Source organism: Ursus maritimus, unplaced genomic scaffold (assembly GCF_017311325.1).
Source record: "Ursus maritimus isolate PB19 unplaced genomic scaffold, ASM1731132v1 scaffold_6, whole genome shotgun sequence".
Lineage (NCBI taxonomy): Eukaryota > Metazoa > Chordata > Mammalia > Carnivora > Ursidae > Ursus > Ursus maritimus.
In genome coordinates this window covers 2,145,691-2,167,951 of record NW_024426774.1, presented here as the reverse complement: position 1 = coordinate 2,167,951, position 22,261 = coordinate 2,145,691, and positions in this window count along the sequence as shown.

The window sequence follows — 22,261 nt, the reverse complement described above, 5'->3', positions numbered from 1 at the left end:
AAACTCGCTTGCTTTGGTGAGGGAAGCTGTCATTTCAGTTCCAGAGGCTTCTCCAGCAAGAAAAGCAAAGCTCGTGCCTGCATTCTGGGCAGGGGCCCCACAGTCGGCCTGCACACTTACACACATGGAAGAATCACAGCCCCTTCCTGGACATAATCCTTGAAACACAGAGTTCAAGGGTCACGGCGGAGGTGGGCAAATTCATCAACAGTGGGAGACACTTCCTGGAGGAAAAGAGTTAGACACCTGGACCCCTTTCCTTTCCCATTTTCTTTTTTCTTTCTTTTTCTTTTTTTTTTTTTAACTCATAGCTTTTTTTTTTTTAAGATTTTATTTTTATTTATTTGACAGAGAGAGACAGCCAGCGAGAGAGGGAACACAAGCAGGGGGAGTGGGAGAGGAAGAAGCAGGCTCCCAGCGGAGGAGCCTGATGCGGGGCTCGATCCCATAACGCTAGGATCACGCCCTGAGCCGAAGGGCTTAACCACTCAGGGCTTAACCACTGAGCCACCCAGGCGCCCCTCCTTTCCCATTTTCGAAGAAAAATTTTCACTGACGAGAACCTACAACAGAAAAGCACACACGTTCCAGGTGAACAACTCGGTGAACTCACAAGCTGAGCCCAGTGCCCAGGGCAAGACACAGAATATTCCAGAAGCCACCTTGTGCCCCTCACAGTCACGAACGCCCCCGCAAGGGTAACCTCTCTTCGGACGTCTTCCATCGCAGACTTGCCTCTCTCCTGTTTCGGAAGTTCACGGACGAAATCCCGGGGCGTGCTCTCCACGGCTCAGCTGTCGGCCCGTGGCTCGCCCACAGAGAACCAGCACTTTGGCCGTGGCCGTGTCCTGTCCCGTGGTGTGACTCTCCCTCGGTTCTGGTAGACTGGTGGATCCCTGTGGGTATTCTTTCACACGCTTCTGTGCCCGTGTGTACACCAGGCCGTTGGCGGGTCCGGGACTAGCGGTCGGCTTCTGTCCGGCTCCAGTCCAGGGGCTGAAAGCTTCCCGAAGTGACTGCCCCGCTTTCCACCTCCCAGCAGTGACGACGGTTCCGGGTGCCCTGCGCTGCCGCCACCACCAGGCACCGTGTGTCTTTTCCGCCGAGCCACTACGGCGGGCGTGCGGCTTTTCCGCGTTGTGGTTTCACCGCGCATCCCCGGAGCGGATGAAGGAGAGCCCGATTCCATTCGCTTCATTTGCTTCCTGGCCATTGGATTTCATCTTTGGTGAGGAGCCTGTTCAAGGCCTTTGCCCATTTTTCTATTGGCTTGTCTGACTATTAGTGGTTTGTGAGAATTTTTTAAAAATATACTCCCAGGACACATCCTTTGTCAGAAATACGTATGGCAGGTAACGGCTACTCTGTGGCTGCCCTTTCCACTCTCTTCATGGCGATGGCGTCTTAACTGATGACCAGCAGTTCTTAGGTTTAGTCAAGTCTGACTCTAGTCTCTTCCCTTTATGGCAGCGCTTTCTGTGTTTTGTTTAAGAACTCTTTGCGAATCCCAAGCCCATGAGGATGTGCTCCTGCTTTCTCTTCTAGAGGCTTTGTTGTTTCTCCTGTCACAGTCAGGTCTGCAGCCCACCTGGAATTGACTTCTGCAAGTGTGTGGAGTGAGGAAGGGTCAGCATCATCAGAACCTCCGAGGGTGGGAGAGACGAGGCCCCACCAGGAGGGAGGGGACTTTGCGGGGTGTGACCGGGCAGGAGCTGGTTGAGCTCTCCATAGGCCTCTTCAGAACACACACACTGCGGGCCTGGCCACTGCCCCCCGGGACAGAGGCTCTGAAGTGCTAAGGGCTGGGACCCAGGGAGCACAGGTGAACCTGGGCGCACCCACTCTTGGTCTGGCACACGGCTGAGCCGTTGCAAGCAGAGACCACCCCTCCTCGCTGGTACGCTGAGGAGCCGCCGCCAGGCCAGCTGGGATGTCCTTGAGCCTGACGTGGGGAAGAGCACCGAGATGGACCTGTGTGTGGCAACGATCTTTCAAGTCCGCAGTGAAACCACTGCAGAGGGAAACCGAGTCAGCCTCTCTACAGCTGGAGGCAGAGGGTCTGGCCCTTTTGAACTGAGTCCCTGAGGCTTTGGGAGCAATGGTTCAGCTGACTAATTTGAATACTAAAAGGAGAAGTGGCCGAGGCCGTGGGTCACACCAGTAATGTATATAAATAAGTGAATCACTCCTCAGGCCATCAAAACAGCATGTTTACATGTGCTCAGCTGGAACTTCCTGCGGAAGAGGCATTCTCCACGCCCAGCCTAGCAAGGGAACAGCTGCTTTGGAAAATGTTATTCTGGGTGAGTTTCCACTATGCAGTATGGGCCAGTGCTCCTCATTAGTGTTCAGTAAAAGGTTGCCTTCTAGAACTTTCCACATGGTCTACCAAAGGAGTAACAGAGAAATTTAAGCCTTGCTCTCCATTGAACAAAAAGGCCTCTTCCAAGAGCTGTGCTTACCTTCCTTGTCCCACTTCATTTCGACTCTTACAATCTACTAGAAAGGGGGAGGTCATACCTACTGCACGGTCACTGTGGGCACCAGGAGAGGGGGCCCTCTCCATTCACTCTCTCCTCTCCCCCTCATGACAGCCACCACCTGGGTGTCTGCCTTTCTCTGAGCTTACAAAAGCCTAGAGGTCTTCTATTCTGTTAGAAAGTGGGTAGGATGGATTTTCCTGGGATGATTCTTGCCTCTGTCATTTCCTACTAACTGTGAGACTCTGGACATGTTCTTAATCCTCCTTAGCCTCGTCTTTCTCATCTGTGAAATGGGGACAGTGCCGATCTCATAGAGCTGTAACGAGGATGAATCAGTATAATGAATTTCGGAGTCCAAGTGTCTTTCTGGAACACGGTAGGCACTCAGTAATACCAGTTATTACTCCATTTTAAGCTGTTATCCCTGCTGGGTGTAGGCGCAGAGCCCACCCATTAGAACAGTCAAGAGACAACGTGTGGGGCTTTGGCCCAGCCTTCTTTAGAAATTCACATCACTTGCAAAGCTCCATTGTGAAATATCGAAACATTGATGTGGAAGAAAGGAAGACAAAGCCCAGACTCTGAATCAACCGGTAGGTGTAGCGTTTCAGAGACTCAACGGGAGGGTGGGCCCAGTGACTCACTGCGGTGCTCCTTTTACTTTTCCTAGTGACCAATCTGATTTTTCCATTACACGGCAATGATTCACCATTTACTGTCGCGGTTATGTAACCGGGCTGTTCGGAGTTGGGGTGTCCATAGCTATACTTCCATGTCACCCTTGGGGAGCTTTAGGAATCTTCTTTTTCACACGCTCTGTTACATGCTGTCATGACCACTTGTTGAACGCCATCCGTGAGAATGAAATAGCCTGCCTCCATGTTCTTCAAGAAGTGGGAAGACAAATGGCAGAGAGTAGCCTGAACTGGGCATCAGGAGTCCCTGGCCCAGGTTCACCTGACCGCAGACCTCCCTCGTGTGTTCCCGACCTCCTCTGGCCTCAGTTTTTCCACCTGAAAATGAGATGTAAGCTTTGATATTCCAAAAGTTACAGGATTGAACTTTTCTCCACGAGTGTTGCTAGACAAGAGATCCCAGAGTGTTGGCTATCAAATCCCAAGTGCACGGCACTACAAAGGTGGGCATGGAGACGAAGGTAATGGGCCAGCTGGGTCAACAAGGAATTTGTGCTAGACTTCTCAGTAATAAATTAATCCAACCTTGGTGGAATGGGGTTTCCACCTTTTCCTCCATCTCTCTGGTGTTGCATATAAAAAGCAGGAGGGTCAGGATGTTCTGGCCCCTCGGCTATCATTCCGATCATGGCCCTCTGCAGACCTAGGCCAGGAAAGAAGGAGTGGACTTTGCAGACACAGTTATCACACTTGTACTTGCTTTGTTCATGCCCCTGCAGGAGCTTCGCGTTTCAGGATGGGCTGAGTAACATCCGCCCTTGGGACATGTCACTGGTCTACCCTGCCTGTTAAGAGACGGGGCTGTGATGAGCCCTCAGAGTCTGAACATCCTTTTCACTTTTGATTTTTCATCCTTGGCATTTGTTGGGCTCCTTAAATCTATGCATTGACACCTTTCATCAGCTCTGAAAAATTCTGAGACATTATCTCTTCAAATAATCGTCTGGCCCCATTCTCTCTTGCTTTTCCTTTTGGAATTGCAACTGAATGTATTTGGGCATTCTCACTCTCTCCTGCCCATCCCTGAACCTCTTTTTCATGATTTTCATCTTTTGGTTTCTCTGTGCTGTCGTTTGATGATTTCTTCTGACCTGTATTCCAGTTCACTGATTCTCTCTTTGTCTATATTTAATCTGTTAAATCCATTTACTGAATTTCAAATTCCAGGTATTGTAGTCTACATTTTTATAAAAAAAACTACCTATTTTTATAGTTCTGTTTCCTGCAGATATTTTTAAGTTTATATTTTATTTCTTTTAACATACTAAACAGCTTTATGGTTTGCTTCCTATTATTCCAATAGATGAAGCATTTGGGGCTCAGTTTAGCTATCTATCTTTTTTCCTGCTTATTCTTGCTCTCTTGCCTTAATTCCCTTTGTGCTTTTTATATTTTACTGAGTGTGCTTACTGTCCTTGAAAAATTACCTAGAGGGAGTTTTTTGAGGATGGGATGAAATGTGGCTTCTTCCAAAAAGGATCTGAACTTGCTTCTGCTACGCACCAGGAGCACTTCCTCTCCAGAATTGCTGTGATGTACCCCTGCTTCTTGAAGTTTTTTAGACGCTTCAGGTAAAGTGTATTTGGGCTACCTGTCTGCACAAGGCTTAGTATGTGGTCACAACTTCCCAGAGCTGAGCTTTTCCCCCAATCTGCTCGATGCCAAGAAACTGTTCTTTGTAGTCTCTACAGGGGGGGAAGAAGGGAAGATGGACTTCTGGTTCACACTCATCCTGGGCGTGTGGCCCTTTAGAGTTCTAGCATAATGGGATCAAGATCTTCTAGTACAGTCCCCACCTTACATGGGTCTTGGGCTTTGAATTTTGAATCCTAGGTTCATTTTTCTCTTCTATGCATAGTGACGAGTCTACTGGTAGCATGTTAAATCTCAGAAAAGTATGGAAGGACTCGAGGCTCCTTGAAATGAAACTGATGGTGTTCTTCCTGCTACACCAGACACGGTACTTGCTGGTGTTAAAGATCTTGGAAATATAAATGTTACAGGACCAACTTTAGAGAATTTTAGGGGAATGAGACATACAAGGTGAATCAGTTACGAATGCTTTCAACTACAAATAGTAGAGACCTAAGAGATAGGGGCTTACTCTTCTTACATAATAGAAGTCTAGGGGTAGACAATTGGGGATGTTGAGGCTTCTGCTCAAGAATGTCTTTGGGTGGAAGGCAGTCCAGGTTCTTTCTCTATGTCTCTCCCGTGTGCTGACTTTTCTTCATATTTATCATCTTATTATTACAAAATGGCCGCCGTAACTCTAGACATCATACCCTTGTTTGAGGCAAGAAAAGAGGAAAGAGATAAAGTCCCATCTGTCTGTTTTTTTTTTTTTAAAGATTTTATTTATTTATTCGACAGAGATAGAGACAGCCAGCGAGAGAGGGAACACAAGGGGGAGTGGGAGAGGAAGAAGCAGGCTCACAGCAGAAGAGCCTGATGTGGGGCTCGATCCCGTAACGCCGGGACCACGCCCTGAGCCGAAGGCAGACGCTTAACCGCTGTGCCACCCAGGCGCCCCCATCTGTCTGTTTTATCAGGGAGACCAAAGCTTCCCCAGCAGACCCTTCCCTGTGCATCTCACTGTCCAGGGTGTGGTCACATGACTAGCCCTAGCTATGAGGAACCCTAAGAAAGCAAGTATCCAGCAAGTGGAATCAGATGGTCACGATCACATAAACCCATCTTGGTTCTCCCCTTGGACCGAGCACACTCCTGCTCTGAAGACAGCCAAGGCCATGTTACAGAGGCAATGCGGGGCTTGTCCTTCTCGGAGCTCTCCCCCCCCCCCCCCCCCAGCAAAGCAGCACAAAGCCAACCCACAGAGCAGAGAGCCTGCTGTGTAGGGGAGTTTCCAGAAGTGGGCTTCCCAGCTACAGGACAGCTCTCCCATCACAGTTGTTGTTGTTGTTGTTTTTAAATCCCCAAAATGTCTGAGAGAGAAGACTGCCCTTGAAGAAGCTTCCGCTTGGATGCAGAAGAAGGCGGGGGAGTCCGGACGTTGTCAGGTAGAGAAAGCATGCAGTTTGCAGGCCAGGCCTCTGGGTGACGAAACCCATGAGGGTTTGCCCTTTCGGTGCCAGAAAGAGGTGTAGACAGTGAAACTGGAACCTGAGGAGCTTCCTGCCTTTTCACAATCCCTCTGGCAAGTTACACCCAAGCATTCTCTCCTCACATGAACATCAGATAGGGCGCACCTGCTGTACTTTGAAAGCGAGGTCTGATAGGCATCGGTCGCTGTCGTCCTCTTCCGGGTAGATAAAGGAGGACCTGGCCTGTCTTTTACAGCATTTTACAGCAGCTGGGCCTATCCTTGGAGACCTAAATCTGGAGCCCACTGGGAAAATATACAACAATGCCCTCCCGTTTCCATATTCCCAACACAGGCAACCAGTCCTAGGAGGCCGGTGAGTGACAGACCGGGCTTCCTGGGGCAGGTGAGTCGCAGGGGGAGGGTATGGAAAGGCAAAAATCCATCCCTGCAGGGACATTCTGGGAAGGAAGGAGCAGGCTTTTTCTGTGCTAGCCACATTTTTCTTTTTATTTCTCTCATGTGTCACATACTTCCCAGACCCAGGACCTTTGCACATGCTACTCTGTCTAAAACGTTACCTCCCAGCCGCAGCCTGATTTAGGTACTTCCACAAAGTCTTCAGATCTCAGTTTTGACATGAGTTCCTCATGGAGTCTCCACATCAGGTGGATGTTGCCATTATTTGGAAAGAGCCGCCTGGCAGCCCAGAGAAGGGAGGGCTGGAGAAGGGGAGGCTGGAGGCCAGGACACCCATGAGCAGTCTTGGGATTGTAGGGGTTACCCCGCTCTTTGGGCTGTTCTGCATGTCTGTCTCCTAGTGAATGTTTGAACCCAGCACCCCACAATTCCTCGCCTGCCGTGAGTGCTCAGCAGGGCTGAGGAGAGCAAGGTCCACTTAGGCCCCTCCTGTGTAGAGCCACAGGGGCCTGCCCCGGTCAAGGCCCCAGGTCGAGGTTGCCCCACACCCTGCTTCCTGTTCAAAGGGCACACCTTGGCACCACCCGGGTAGCTCGGGCCCTGAGGGAGGGCCACGCCCGGTCCAGGTCTTACAAGCTGTGCCGGTGTCAGCCGAGCAAGGGGAGGAGGTGAAGAACCTGGCACCGAGAACCGTGTGATGGAGAGGTGCAGCCAGGAGCAAGTGTTCTTGCTGGAGGGAGGCCAGACCGAGGCTGAGGGATGGACGGGGGCCCCCCAGGCAGCTGTGCACACCCTCAGAAGGAGTAGGAGCTTTGTCTTGGTGGTGCTGGGGCTCTGGGGCTGAGGGGTCCACGATGACGGGTTTGCGTGCGGAGGCAGAACAGAGGCAGGAAGCCTGAGTCTACAGTGACCTGGGTAGGAGGAGCTGGAGGTGAGAAGGGGGAGGAAAGATCCCCCCACACCCGAGATTTCAGAGCAACACTGGGAGGAGCGGGGATGACCCAAGACGGAGCATGGGGGGGGCGTGTCCAGTAGCTGCTGCCATAGGCGCGCCCTCTGCTCCCTGGAGGGATGGTGATGGTTGCACTGGGGGCCTCCCGCCTTCTCCAGAGCCTCCACCCCATCATATCCGCAGGGCCCCCTGGGCCACATAAGTCACCCTCTGGGGATTAGGGCCACAGGCCTTCGGGGGGCCACTATTCAGTGGACCACATCTTCTGTCTGAAAAATGGGGGAAGTCAATCTCCTGGGCTGTCGTGAGGGTCCCGGGAATCACAAACAGGGTACTTAGAACTAGTGGCACAGGATGGACCCGGTGACCAGCGACGCTGCCCTCGCGATGCCCTGGGCTTCCTGCCCTTGGGTCTCCAGCAGCAAGTGGCCTCGAGGACCAGGGACACCCAGCACAGCCGTGATGATGGTCCCTCCCTGCAGTGCCTCTCGGCACCCCGAGACTGCAGCCCATCACTGCGCACGGGGGTGCGGGGGAAGGCCGGGCCGCTCAGACCAGCCCGAGGTGCTGTGGGATGGGTGCGAAGACCCCCAGAGCCGGGGAGGCTCCAGTGCGTCTCCTTCGGGGCCCAGGCTGAGTTACATTTGTTCTGATCCCCACAGGCTAGCCTCGGGGGTTGCCAGACAGACCCCTACCACAAGGGGGTGTTTGTGTCAGGAGGTGGGGGGCCAGGGTGAAGCTGAGGTCCGTTCCTACAGGGCTTCACTGCCAAGTCGAGGGATTGAAATTGAGAGGTTTAGAACAACTGAGGCTTAAAAAAAAGAAAAGTAATAGGTTTTTTAAAAAAAATTTTTATTGGAGTGCTCTTAGGTGCACAGAAAACAGTGTGCAATATGACAGAGTTCCCCTACTCGCCCTCGCCCCCCACCAGTTCCTCCTTGTATTAATATAGGCCATTGGTGTGGCGCGTTTGTCAAATCGACGAACTCACGCGGACGCATTATCAACCAAAGTGCACAGTCTACTTTGGAGTCACTTGCGGTCGTACATTCTCGGGGTCTGGACGACCGTATGACGTCGTGTATCCCCCACGCTAGCATCATACAGAGAATTCACGTCCATAAAAGCCCTCTGTGCTGCATGCGTCCCTCCCCTTGGCACCCACTGAACTTTTTACCGCCTCCATAGTTCTGCCTTTTCCAGAATGTCATGTACTTGGAATCATACAGTGATACCATTGAGGACTTCTGAATGGAGAGGCTTTAGGAGGGCAGCTTAGGCAGTGGGCCATAGAAGGGACGGGAAAGGGAGAGGCTGGGAGCAGAGAGACCGATGAGGAGCTTGCTGGACAAAGCGAGTGGCGAGAGCCCTGATGAGGAGAGGTGGGTGTAGCCGGCCTGGTGGGAGGGGTGCAAGGGGGCGAGCTGCAGGGTTCTGCCCTGACCCCAGATGCCTGGACCATGGGCGTGTTAGATGATGGGGTGGGACCGCGTGGTCACCTGGGTCCTGGAAGGCTCCAGACTCGCCACTTCTGCCCCATTTGTGGAAAGCCTGCTGCATGCTGGGCCCCGCGCAGCCGCGGAGTGCACTGCCCGTTTAAACCTGACCACAGCCCTACCACGTATGCACTGTTACCCCGTTTTGCAGATGAGGAAACTGAGGCCCAGGAAGCTGCCCCAGCCAGCAAGTGAGTGGAGCTAGCGTTCAGCCTGCTGAGCCCGGGGCCCACGCTCCGTGTACTACGGTACAGTTACTTGGGGTCGGGCCTCAGCGTGTGGGAGCGACAGTCACATGGAGAGATGCCCCAGGGCAGGGGTACGGGGCCAGAGGGGGAGCCAAGAGTGAGTTCCCTGTTCCCACAGCCACCCTGCATCTTGGCCACATGAAGGAGCCCTTCCCAGACATTTACTTGGCCCTTCCGCCAGGGGCACCCCCTTCTCCCTGTCCCTGCACACCCCTTGAATCAAGGCTGGCTCTGTCTCGCTCCAGGAAGTCATCCGAGGCCGGCTGGGGATGAGCCGCGGGAATGCAGCAGGTGGGGCCGGCAGAGGTGAGGGCCGAGGGTCCCCGTGAGGAATCCTGAGGCCGAGGTCTCCAGGTGAGCTCCCCCAAAGCCACCCTTCACGAGCAGTCGCCGGGGCTGGCGAAATGTTGCATGAGAAGGTGGCCGGCCGGCTCCCCTCCACTCACCAGTTTCTCTGAATCGTGCAGGTTTACCAACGGTTAATAACAATAGGTCTGCTGTGCGGAGGGCCGACCTGTGCCGGCCTGTACCTCGCACAATTATTACCTGCATTTTATGTCAGTGAAAACCAAAGGATCGGAGAAGCAGAGTGACTTGCCTAGAGTCACCTGGAGAGTAAGTGGAGCAGGCAGGATTGGAACCCAGGGCCGGGCAAGGAACGCACCCTTCCCTTTTGCCATGCAGGAGCCCCTCTGCGACCCGTGAGCCTGTCCACCTGAGGGGGCATGCTGCGACTCTCGCTGGCCTGACACACAGGCAGAACTGACTTGAGTCTGAGTCTCACTTGTCCAGAAAACCAACCTGTCCAAGCTTCCTCTTAGGAGAGAAATCAACTGGTGTCCTGGGGGGGCCGCAATAGAGATTCACATCGATCTAGCACTTTCTGTAACTGCTTTCCACATTGAATCTCCTTTGAGCCTCATGGTAACTATTATCCACTTTGAAGATGAAGCATTCAAAAGGCCAAGCACCTTGCCCAAGACCATAGGACAGCAAGCAGGACCCTGACCCAGGTCTGACTTCTCATCCTGGATCCTTCCACCATATCCCAAAACCCCTGGGGGGGTCCCCTGGGGAGTTGTTTCGCAGTGACATGAGCGGCCAGAATCCCAGCTGGGGCCCAGCCTCGGCCAGGCTGTGGCCCCACTGCCACCCGACAAGCCCAGGGACCCGTCCCAACAGGACCCAGGTCCGTGTGGAGACAAATGTGCCGTGACCGGTCACCCTGCTAGCACCATCCGAGGCACAGAGGGTTGGCTCCGGGAGTGGGGGCTGGGCTGTCTTCCTTCTTGTGGCGCCTGGGTTCCCCATCTGGCCGTTAATGCCAAATTTCAGCTCCAGGTACAGATGTGTCTGAGTTATAAACCTTTGAAGATGCAGGTTCCTAATGAAAACGCCGAGAGAAGCCAATTAGAGTGGCATGAACAGCCATCACTATAATAAGTGTAATTGAGTTGGATTTATTATAGCTGACGACGGGCTTTTTCCCCCCCTTAAGTGAAGAAAATAATTTACTGATATTAAAACATGATTTAAGTTTTCCTTCACACCCCTGGGAAATGGTGTGGTTTCTGGAACTTCAGTTCAGAAGTGAGGCTGGCAGAAAACAAGACAAGCTACCTTTAGCAACTTCACTTTCTCCCGTGGGAGCTCATCTTGCCGGAAAGCGCGAGTGAATGAACCCAGAAGAGTTTGGGAGGCAGGGAGGGAAAGTGGGAAGGACAGAAATTGGGTAGTCGCACTCTATCATTTACTAGCTGTGTGACTTAACAAGTTCCTCAGCCTCTTTGAGCCTTAGTTTCTTCATCTGTAGGATGGGATAATAATACTAACACTGCAGGGTTGTTGGGGAAATTAAATTAAGCTAAATTATATTATATTTAATTAAATAAGGTATATAATATGTCTGGCATGTGGTAGGCACTCAATAAATGTTAACAATCTTCCCTAATAGTAGTAAGCTATCTATGGAAAGAGCCCAGGGCTCTAAAAGTCCTGCCATGGCCTTTTAATTTTTTTTTTAACAAGATAAAACTTAATTTTTCTGACATGTGAAGTTCTACAGGTAAGCAGTTTTGAGGTGACAGGGTGATTTCCCAATCTGCAGGCATATAGATATACAGGGATATATAGTCCCCCTTTTTCTCACTGTTCTGCCACCCTTGCAGGAAGCTCTCATCTCCTGGCCCAACATGGCTGCCAAGCTCCAGCCATTACATCTTATTTCCAGCTAGCAAAAAGGAGTAAGGGGCACAGTGGGGTTCTCTGCCTCTCTTTAAAGGGCACTTTTTGGAGTCACACACACGTTAGCTTATAGGTCTTTAGACAGAATCTGTCATGTGGCTCCTCCCAGCAACCAGGAATTCTGAGGGGTGTAGTTTTTATTCCAGCATCCGTGTGCCCCAATACAATTGGGGTCCTTATGCTAAGGAAGAAGGGGGAGGAACACTGGGGGAAAATAGGCCGTCTCTGCCCAATTGTGCCATCTGACAGATTGTTGTGTAAGTTCATAGAATAGTGTACGTAAAACTTCGAACAGTGCCTGCACCATATCAGGGCAGAACCAAGTCTCACACCCTCTCTATGCTAGAAAACAGGCTTGTCTTCTGGAAGGGTCTCTTCTCCACTATACATCAGTGCCTCCAAATCTCTTGGGCCTGACTTGCTTGGCCCAAGGCAGACCGTGAGGCCGGCCAGCTCAGAGGCGGAAGTGGTGGAATGCAGGGACAAAGTGGCATTTTGTTTTTAGATATTTATTTGGCAGTGGGGATTTACCATGTGTTGGGCACCGTGGATAATTTAACCTCTAAACATTTAGGCTTAATAGGCTTAAATAAAGTGAATTCATAATTTTACTTTTGGATAATGTATATCGATGTGGGAGATTCCACAGAAGATTATATTCAGTTAAAAAAAAAAACTAGCGTATGAAACAGCAGGTGGTGTGACTCCAGCTATGACGACTTTTGCAAGTGACTTTTATACACTGAAAAAAGCCTAGGAAAAAACAGACCACCAAACATCTCCTATGATGGCTGAGATGTGTGATTATGAGTGATTTCCGTCTTCTTTGTTGACTTTTCTCTATTTTCTGAGTTTCTAACGAGCATGGATTACTTTCGTAATCATAAAAAGCAATTCACATGATAAACAAATATTAGCTAATGGTATCCGGGCCATGGTCAGGTGGGGCTGCTGGGGCGGGAGGAGGGGGAGGAGGAGGAGTACTTCTTTTACCTGGGCTGACTTTCAGGTTTGGGACAAACCCCAGGGGACCCAACTATGCCTTGTGCCAGTGGGACAACGAACACAGCGGCTCTGGGTCCCGGGAGGCCACTCACAGGGAGATCACCCCTCTGCCAGGTTCTCGTGAAAGAGCGCTACGCTTGGGCTGTGCCCCTGTGAGCCAACTGAAATCTCAAGCACCTTAGGTTAAACCCTTAGCAAGCGCAACGTGGTGGTGAGTGATTTCTCCATTTTTTGACTGCGGGGCTGGCGCATTCCCTCCCGAGGGCTGTGCTCTGCTCTCTCCCCGAGCTGTGCGTGCATGGGTTCTCATTTCCTCTTGGCACAGGGCCTCGGGGGCAGCATTTAGGGGGCCCCGCTGGGCAGCCTGACGCCAGGGGCAGGGATGTACCCAGAGACGCTGGGTTCTGTTTCCCGCTCCAGGCCTCAGTCTCCCCACCTGTATAATGGAAGGGTGGGGCTATGCTTCCCGGGTTCTGGCCTGTCCCGGGAATCCGAGCCACTAGATTCAGAGACAGATCCCCTGGCCGGTTCGCTCCAGGTGGGCCCCGTGCCTTCCTTTAATTAGAAGAGCTACTTGGTCACCCTTCTGGGCCACTTCTTACCGACCTTTCTCCAACTGTGAAGGACACACTTCCTTCCCCACAGCCTATTCTCAGGGCCTGAGTCTCTGCACACCCTGCCCCCACTGGCTCCCCCTCCTCCCTCCTCTCTACTCTTCTGCCCCTCCCCGTGCCCCCTCTCTCCCCTCTCCTCCTGCAGATTCCTGGATCCCCCACCAGTCCCCTCAGGTCAAATTGCCTTCTCCCCTCTCTTTCCGGCCCAGAACCCCCAGGCCACTGCAGGCCAGGCTCCTCCCGGCATATGGGATATAAAGCCTGCATTATGCAGCCTCTACCTGCCCTCACCTCCTCCCCGCTGTGCCGCCAGAACATCCCTCTCCGACTCCCAGCCTCACCGTGTCTGTTCCCTTTAATTTACTCAAGATGTTCCTGCCAGACTCATTTTCTCCTGTGCTCACCGGCTGGCTGGCTCCGTCAGATGCGGGCCCCCAGATCCAGGCTTTCCTGGCCCAGCCCCTCCTGCCGGTGCTGCCCCGCATTCTGGGCCCCATCCTGCCCTCTCTGCAGCCCCCAGTCTGGCTCCTTTCACTAAGGCCTTGCCCTTGTCCCGGGTCCCCAGATGCCCCAGCGTGACTCCCACGGTCTCTGGCTGCCCAGAGCCCTGCTGGTGGGTCCTGTATGTGCCTGCGGGGTCTGTGCCCTCTCCGTGTTTCTCCCCTTTCCAGGACAGCCCCAACCCCGTCATATTCCAGAAAGCCTACAAAGCCCGCAATTTTATACTCATGATCGTGTGTTCTTCTTAAACAGGGCTCCGCAAACTTGAGTAAGCTCCAGGCACCACATCACCCAGATCTGCCCATCTCCTGCGCAGGCAGCTTTTGAGAAGCATTGCCCGGGGAAGGTTCTGTTGACCAATATTCCAACTGGATTTCAGTGCAACCGTGTGACAGAGCTGGCGCCGAGCTTCAGAGAGTGCTTCTGAGAACAGGCCTGCTCTAAGGGTGTGTTTTTTCCTCTCTCTCCCCCTCCTTCCCTCCCTACCTCCAAATAGAGGGCTTGGTGGGAAGAAGAGGACCAAGGCACAAACCAGCTCCCAGAGGGCTGTCCCTTGGGCCCCTCTCCTTTGCCTGCCCCCCGACACCCCTTCCTCCCCGCATCATTTCCCCTGGGAAGCTTGCCGTTGGCCTGTTTACTGCTCTTGTCTAATCACACTTGAGCCTTCGTGCTGTGTGTGGCACCAACACCGTCCCTTCTTGCTGGTTTAAACAGAAAGATCTTTACTGCAGGGCATTGGCGAGTTTACCCAGTTTCCGGGTGGCCGGGGAGCCCAGCTTGGCTGGGTCTAGCCTCGCACTATGGATGAGAGCTGCCAGGCCTGCTGCTTGGGATTTCCCTGTCGCCGCCTCAGGGCGAGGCCCCCATGGGTCAGCAGGGCCGGAGGCGTCCTTGGGGGCAGGTCATGCACAGCCATTATGAAACAAGGCTCATACTTTTCGTCCTCAGTCCACTGGGGCTGTGGGCTGAATTGTGTCCCCCCCCCCCAAAGATATATGGACGTCCTAACTTCCAGGGCTTCCGAATGTGACCTTATCTGGGAACACGGTCATCCCTGATGGAGTTCGTTAAGATGAGGTCGTACTGGAGTAGGTAGGCCCATAATCCAATATGATCGGTGTTCTTATAAGAGGACAAGAGACGTGGACACACAACGTGAGAACATCATGTGACGACAGGCAGAGATTGGAGTGATGGATGCGTCTAGAAGCCGGGGAATGCCAAGGATCGCCAGCAACCACCGGGAGCTGGTAGAGGCAAGGGAGGACTCCTCCGACAGGCTTCAGAGGGAACGAGGCTCTGGAGCGCCTTGCTTTCCGACTTCTGCCCCGCAGAACTGAGACCTGTGGCTGTTTCGAGTCACCTCATCGGAGGCACTCGGTACAGCAGCCCTAGGACGCTACCCAACTGGCCACAGGGCCTCCCCAGGAGGACGCGGCGTCACGGGCAGCAGGAGCTGGAGCACCGGGAGTTGAGCCACCCGCTCCTTCCATTTACCTGTGCCTTTGGGAACCTTCCTCCCAAGGCCGGTCTCACCCCTACCGGCTCCCCTGGTGATTAACTGCTGGACACCCCCAGCCTGTGCCCATGGCTCAGACACACATCCGAGATGTCTAGCTCAAGCTCACAGTCACTCGGCGGCAGCCGTGGCTGACACTCAGCCTTGGAGCTGTTCCTCAGCTGAAGGACCGTCGCCTGCTGTTCGAAGTGTGGCTTTTGCTCCTGGAGCACCATCTGCACTGTGACCCCTTCATCGGGGCTGACCCGGGTCCTCCGGCCCACCACCTTCTGGTCTGGCACAGACACGGAGGGCCCCCTGGCTCAGCACACGCTGCCGTCGGGGCTCAGCTCCCCGCACGGAGGCCTGAATCAGCTGGAAAGACTTCACTTGCTCTCGCCATGGCTCTTTAATATGTGGGACCGAGCAGCCCACGGAGATGGAATACCTGTTGTCTCTCAAATCCGCGGGGACTCACCATGCTTTGTACCCCAGTGCAGGCTGCAAAGTTCATGTCACAGGGGCGGTGCCCAGCAGCCCCAGGAAGCTTGCTCAGGCAGGAGGGGTTCTCACACCCTCAGGCACACACAGCTCTTGCAGATGCATTGAGACGAGACCTGGTACTTTCCGCTTGTCAGGTGCCAACAGCGCCGTGTGATCCGTGTCATGGCCCAGGCCGAGGCAACAAGAAGGGGTTCAAGTCCCTGTGGATGACATTATAGCAGCCCTGCAGACCCAGAACCCCACAGACCCAGCCCGGGCAAAAGCCTTCTCTGGTGCCATCTGCGTGGTAGCCTGCAGAGCGGCCGTTCCCACACCCATCCCTGCCCCAACCGGGGATCACTGCCCATATTGGCTCCAGCAAAGGGGCCCTGGAGAGCAGCAGCTGCAGGTGAAGTCCCCACCCCACTAAGCGCGATGACTCCACTGCCATTCTCCAGGACGGTGAAGTCCCTGCAAAGCCCAAACTGATAGGGTTTCAATCACGGTCTCTCCATCTTTTTTGGCTTGATGGTAAAAACAGTATCTCTGATGTCGGCAGGGATATGGTAGTGCTTTTTTTTTTTTTTTTTAATAAGGAGAAGGAGCTTTGAGAGAGCTCCGTGTCGCTGGTTTCTACTGTGACGGTCCTTGTTCTGCGAGCCAGGAGGCCTGTGTGGGTGGGGATTCCAGCCACACCGTCTAGAAATTCCCCATGGCACAGGGTCTTGGAGCCACAAGGCTTATGTGCTGGAAGCATTCAAAGTTTATCACTGAGTCCCATAAACCAGTGTTGGGACTGGCGGGCTACGGTCACGAGACCCTACTAACTCGTCCTTGGTCACTAGAGCTCAGGATTAGTGTCAGATAATCCCCCTCAACATCTCGCTACTTCTTTGCCCATCCCATAGTTCCCCGTGAAGGCCACAGGCCGCTCGGGAGGCGTTTGGCCGCTTTGCAGCCTTGACCCATGGTGTCATTTACCTGTCGTGTTATCTCGGGGAACTTCCTCTCAGGAATTCCAGGGGCTCTGAGCTCTGCGGGACGGGTGAAGCACCGTGACGCTCCACGGTGATGAATCAAGCCAGGTCTCTGCTTGTGGGCCTGGAATTTTCTTCGGTCGTACAAATCAAGGAGGACTTTAGCAGCTGTTCAGTTTTTAGGCCCCAGGAATCCTGTGATCAGTGGAAGACTTCTGCAGGCCAGCCCCTTTGATGGCCATTGATGGCCACTTGGGTCCTGCTGCCCATCTCAGGAACACCCCCACCCCCCCCACGCCGCCCGGTCCCTCAAGGATCCCATGGTTCCCTCTGAAATCAGAGAGCTGGTCTCAGCAAATCCTAGGCGGTCTCAGCAGCCCCAGGGGTGGGGGGGGAGGAGATATTCCCTTCTTCTCTCTTCAAAGATGCTGCGCTAACCTTGACAACTAGTCTCAGGCGGGTAAAGGGACTGTGTCCGCAGGGAGTCAGCCGGGGTGGGGGAGGGGCTGCACAAATCTGTCCACCCTTTGTTTTCTGGACGTGTGTGGCTTCTTCGCTCCCCGTTAGCGCAAGGAACCTCGGCAAGCTTCCCTTTAGCTTCGGCCGCAGAGTCCGGGGTCCAGTCCGTGACTGACCAGCAGCACCAGTCCCAGCGCACTTGGGGACTCCAGATTCTGGTCAGTGCAGCTATTTTAATAAAATCAGCCCAGTCTACTATTTGATTTCTTTCTTCCCAGTCTAATATTCTCAAATCCATTCTCACATATATTCCCTGGGTTTGGGATTACATAAATCGGCAAATATTGGGGGTTTGGTAGGGGAGGTGCACGGCCTTCCTCTTTCCTGAGGATTGTGCCCATCTCCCCCACCTTTCGTGGTTGGTGACGCGTCTACAGGCAGCAAGGGCTGGCGGGTGAGGAGGAAACAAAGGTCGAGCTTCATCAGCTGGGAGGGCCGGGGTGCTTTTGCCAGGGGTGCTTTGTGGGCTCCAGGGGCTTGGGAATCCCAGCAAAACAAACATTCCCAAAGTGCCCCAACAATTCCCAAGGTTCTGGCACTTTCCCTTAAGAGGCCCAGAGAGGCTACAAATTCACTTGGTGTTAAAGTCAGACTCTGCTCAGTTTTTGTTTTGTTTTTTAAATAATGAAATGGCAAGTGAATTTTCTTTTTCTTAGATTTATTTGTTCATTTAGAGAGCGCGCACATGAGCAGGGGGAGGGGCAGAGGGAGAAGCAGAGAAGCAGACTCCCTGCCGAGTGCAGAGCCCCATGCAGGGCTCCATCCTCGAACCCTGAGATCATGACCTGAGCCGAAATCAAGTCGCTTAACCGACTGAACCAGCCAGACGCCCCTCTGCTCCGTGGCGAGTCCCGTGAGCCAAGGCTGCAAAGACAAGCTCTGTGATTCTGCGGGCGCGTCTCGAGCCTGTCATTTCTCTCTTCAAACTCTGCATAATTAAGAGCAGCACTTCGCACAGCTCACACCCTTCACAGTGGTTCACCCCAGGGGAGCCTGGGGGGCTCAGTCGGTTAAGCGTGTGCCTTCCACCCAGGTCGTGATGTCGGGGTCCTGGGATCGAGTCACGCGTCGGACTCCCTGCTCAGCCGGGAGTCTGCGTCTCCCTCTCCCTCTGCCCACGGCTCATGTGCGAACTCTCTCTCTCTCTCAAATGAATAAATAAAATCTACAAAGCATTTCACCCCAGCAGCCATGCAGCCGGCCCCCCTGCCCCGGGCTCCCCAGGCCTTCATTCCAGGTGAGCACAGGCTGTGACCTAGGTCACCGCTTCTCCACGGTGGGCCGCACGGCCCCTTCTAGGGCTAGCGGGGCTGCTCTGCCTGCCGCTGACGTCTGCCCATCTTCCCTCTCCCCGCCGTGTCCCACCCGGCCCCGCCCTTGCTCACAGCAGAAGCCCTTGGAAAGAATGCCCCCACCACCTCCTGGCAGATCCCCTGCACAGCCGCGGAGCCCACCGGAGGGCGCATCCAGCTGGCCTTGTGCCATACTTGGTGTCTCCAGCCAGGCGGGCCTGTGTCCTTCCCACGGGGACAGACTCATGGCCCCGAGGCGCCGCCTGGAAGAGGCACAGCATTTCCCGGGTGCGGCCTGCACTTGGCCCACCCTTTACATCGTCTGATGTTCCCCACGGTCCTGGGAGACTTAGAAGGCAGGGACGCCATCCCGACTCACACGTGGGGACACCAAGGCCCGGGGTCTCGGGGCCTTTGCCAAAGTCACACAACTGGTAAGAACCATGGGCCCTTCCTGCCTCTGGCTGGTCAGCTGGCGTCCGTGCAGCACGGCCCCGCGAGCTCCCTGGAATCATGGGTCCTGCCCAGGCCTTGTGCTTGAGTCCCTGGGGGAGCAGATTCTCTCCCGCTAAATCCAGGTCTCTGGGGTGGGCCCCGGGCGACGGTGTTGCTTTTCAATCCCCAGGGAATTGTGCCTGTGGAGGACGTCTCTGGAAGGACTGGGGAACAATTGGTGCCCGAGATCATTTTGAGATCCTGAGTTCAGCTGGGGACACGGGACTCTGTCTAACCAGCTCAGAAACGGCCGAGCAAGACAAGACACAGAAGCGCGTGGGGCTTTGATGAAGACAAAAGAACTGTAATATTTACACAAGAAAAAACAACCAAAAAAAAAAAAAAAAGAAAGAAAGAACAAAGAACAAAGCATCCTGGATGGAGCTGCTGAGTGTGCATTTGCTCCAACGGCAGCCTTGGGAGATTTCCGTTTCTGGAGCGCCTCTCCTTGCCCTGCTCTGTCGCCGTGTTTCAGCAGGAATGTTCTGGATGCAGGTTTCCTGTCTGCCCTGCTCTGGTCTGTGTGCTCAGACTGAGGCTGGGGCCCCCTTCACACACAGTGAATGAATGTCAAGTCCCAGGAGGGTCACGGCCTTTGCTGCCTGCCCAGCCCCCGTCCAGCTGGTGGGGTTCGAGCAATTCGTTACCACTGGATTCTCTTCCTGGTGTCCACAGAGTGACAACCCCCGAGCCGTGCCCTGCAGGCCACTGCCACTGTCGTGGAGAAAACCCATGGCCTCGTCGGTGGTTTACACAGCATCCAGAGCTGCCTCCCTGTCCGGGGGTCACTCCCTGCATCCCCTCCTGCCACCCCAATGTCCTCTGCTCCAGGAAGAAGTCCCCGACTTGGTCTGGAGGGGGGCTGAAGTGCTGGGTGTAGATGCCTAGGTCCCGAGGACAGCCCCGAAACACGCTCATGCCCTCTGCAGAGCCCCTCGGGGCACAGACTCCTGACTTGGTCCCCAGGGCCGTTTCCCTCCTGGGGAAAACTGTCCCTAAAGGTTAGCTTTGCAGGCTCTCAAGGGTACATTGTAACATTCCTCTCAGAAACGTGGGCATGGCCCCCTCTGGCCTCATTAACCCTTTCCCACCTGCCATGTGAAGACTCGGTTTCTGCTCCCCCAAAACAGAAACCGTGCCCCCTCGACCATGGGGTGCAATAACATCGTGCTGTGAAAGCATCCTCCGATGGTAGGGATGGTGGGGGGGGTGGACGTTGGGGAGGCCACCAGCTTCCTTTCTCAAACGTTCCCAATGAGGTGGACACCGGCCAGTGTCTGGGGCCACACGAGGCTCCTCTCTCACCTCTGACTCCGGGTTTTGGCCCCAACAGACCTCAGTTCAACTCTGAGCCCTGGGCTCTGACCTGCCGGGAGGCTCCAGGAGACACATTTCATGCCCTAAGCTGCTGAAGCCTAAAGGAAAGCTGGCCTGGGGACTAAGAAGGATAACCAGGATGGGAGGCCCAGAAAAGAGAAGGGCCTGGCAGGAAGGCCACAGATTCGGGCACGGGTCACGGTCCCCTGGGGGCCCTGCTGAGCTTCGGGGCTGTGGCTACAAACACGAGTCTGGTGTTTTGTGTCCTTCAGGCCCTCCCTCCAGAGTATGTTCCAAGCTCCACTCTTCCTTCACAGCTGCCCTGGACCCTGACGGCCCTGCTTGCTTGTCTGGCCTCTGGAGCCTGTGGCAGGAGCTCCGAATGGGCCTCAGGTCCCTCAGTCTGCGACTCGGGCAACTGGGCAGCATTCAGGCCTGCCGCGTCTGGTGTCAGCTCAGGCCTGCTCTTGCAAGGAGACGGTCAGAAAGAACTTGCTCACGCCAAGGCTGGGGCGATGGGGCTGACCAGCAGCCCTCAGGAAAAGAAGGCGACGCTTAGTTCACAGTCTGCCCCATGAACAGCCCAGCCTCCTCCCCCAGAGGCTGCAGAACAAGCCCTGGGCCCAACAGTGATTCTCGGCCTTCCCTCGGGCAGCAGTGCGAGCTGAGGACCAGGTTGAGAGGGCAGAGGCCCCAGCTCACAGCCGGAGATGCTGATCCAGGAGGTCTGGGGGCGGGGGTAGCGGGGAATCTGCATTTGGCCAGCCCTGCACGGGTTCAGAGGACAGCGGCTCATCTCTGACCACAGGCTGCGACCCCGGGCAAGGGACTAAGCCCGGAGCGATGCAAGCCGCTGCTGTCACCATTTTGCAGTGTGTCCTCATTTCTGAACCAGGGCCCCACATTTTTCTTCCGTACTAGTGGTGGATGATAGAAAATACATAGATTGATCTCTAGCCCTGGTTTCTTGGAACAGAGCTCCTAAAACATTTGTAATGTCTTAAGTGATAAGAGCATTAGAAACATCCTTTGTTCAAATAGTTGGTCTTTGACCGCAGTCTGACACAGAGCTCCTAAATCCCTTGGGATTTCCTGGGTGACAGCAATGTCTCTGTTCCAAGGTGCGTCTGGGCCGGCTACTGGATGGGACCGGTCACCAGAAGACCAGGCCGTGATTAGACGGTTGGAATTTCCAGCCTCACCATCCGTTCTCCAGGGGAGAGGCTGGGGTGGAGTTAACAATCAATCGTGCCTATGTCACGAAGACTCCCTAAAGATCCCGCAAGTGCGGGGTTCACGGACCTTCCAGGCTGGTGGCACGTGGAGGTGCTGGGGTGGGGCCGCCATGCACGGAGGGAAGCCTCTTCCCACGTGCCTCACCTTACCCATCTCTTCCAGATTGGATGCTCACCCGTAGCCTATGTCGTATCCTCTTAGAAGGAGCCCGTCAACAGTAAATAAACTGTTTTCGTGAGTTCCGAGAGCCGCTCTAGCAAATTAATCAAAGGAGGTCGCGGACACCTGCGATTTGCCGCCAGGAGGCCGGAAACACAGGTGCCAGTGTGGACTTGCCATTGGCAGCGGAAGGTGGGGGGCACAGTCTTGTGGGCCTGAGCCACTAACCCGTGGGACTCGATGCTCTCTCCAGGCGGGTGGTGTCAGAGTCGAGTTCAATGCTGGGACATCCAGCTGGTGTCGAGGAATCGCCCAATCCGGGGGAGAAACCCCCCGCCTCTGGTGTCAGAACTGTCGAGTGTGGCAGCGGTGTGCAAGCGGACGAGACACAGGAGGAACCGGGGGGCTTTCCTGAATTATTAAGTATGTTTTTGCAAATTCCACAGCTGGGCCCAGCCAGCGTGGCCAGGGGCCTGGGCAAGCCTGCAACCTGCCACGGGACTGGGCCTGTTCCCTCGGAAATCATGGGAGGCTCACGGAGAAGGAAGTGATGGTCAAATACCTGGAGGACTGGCAGAGAAAAG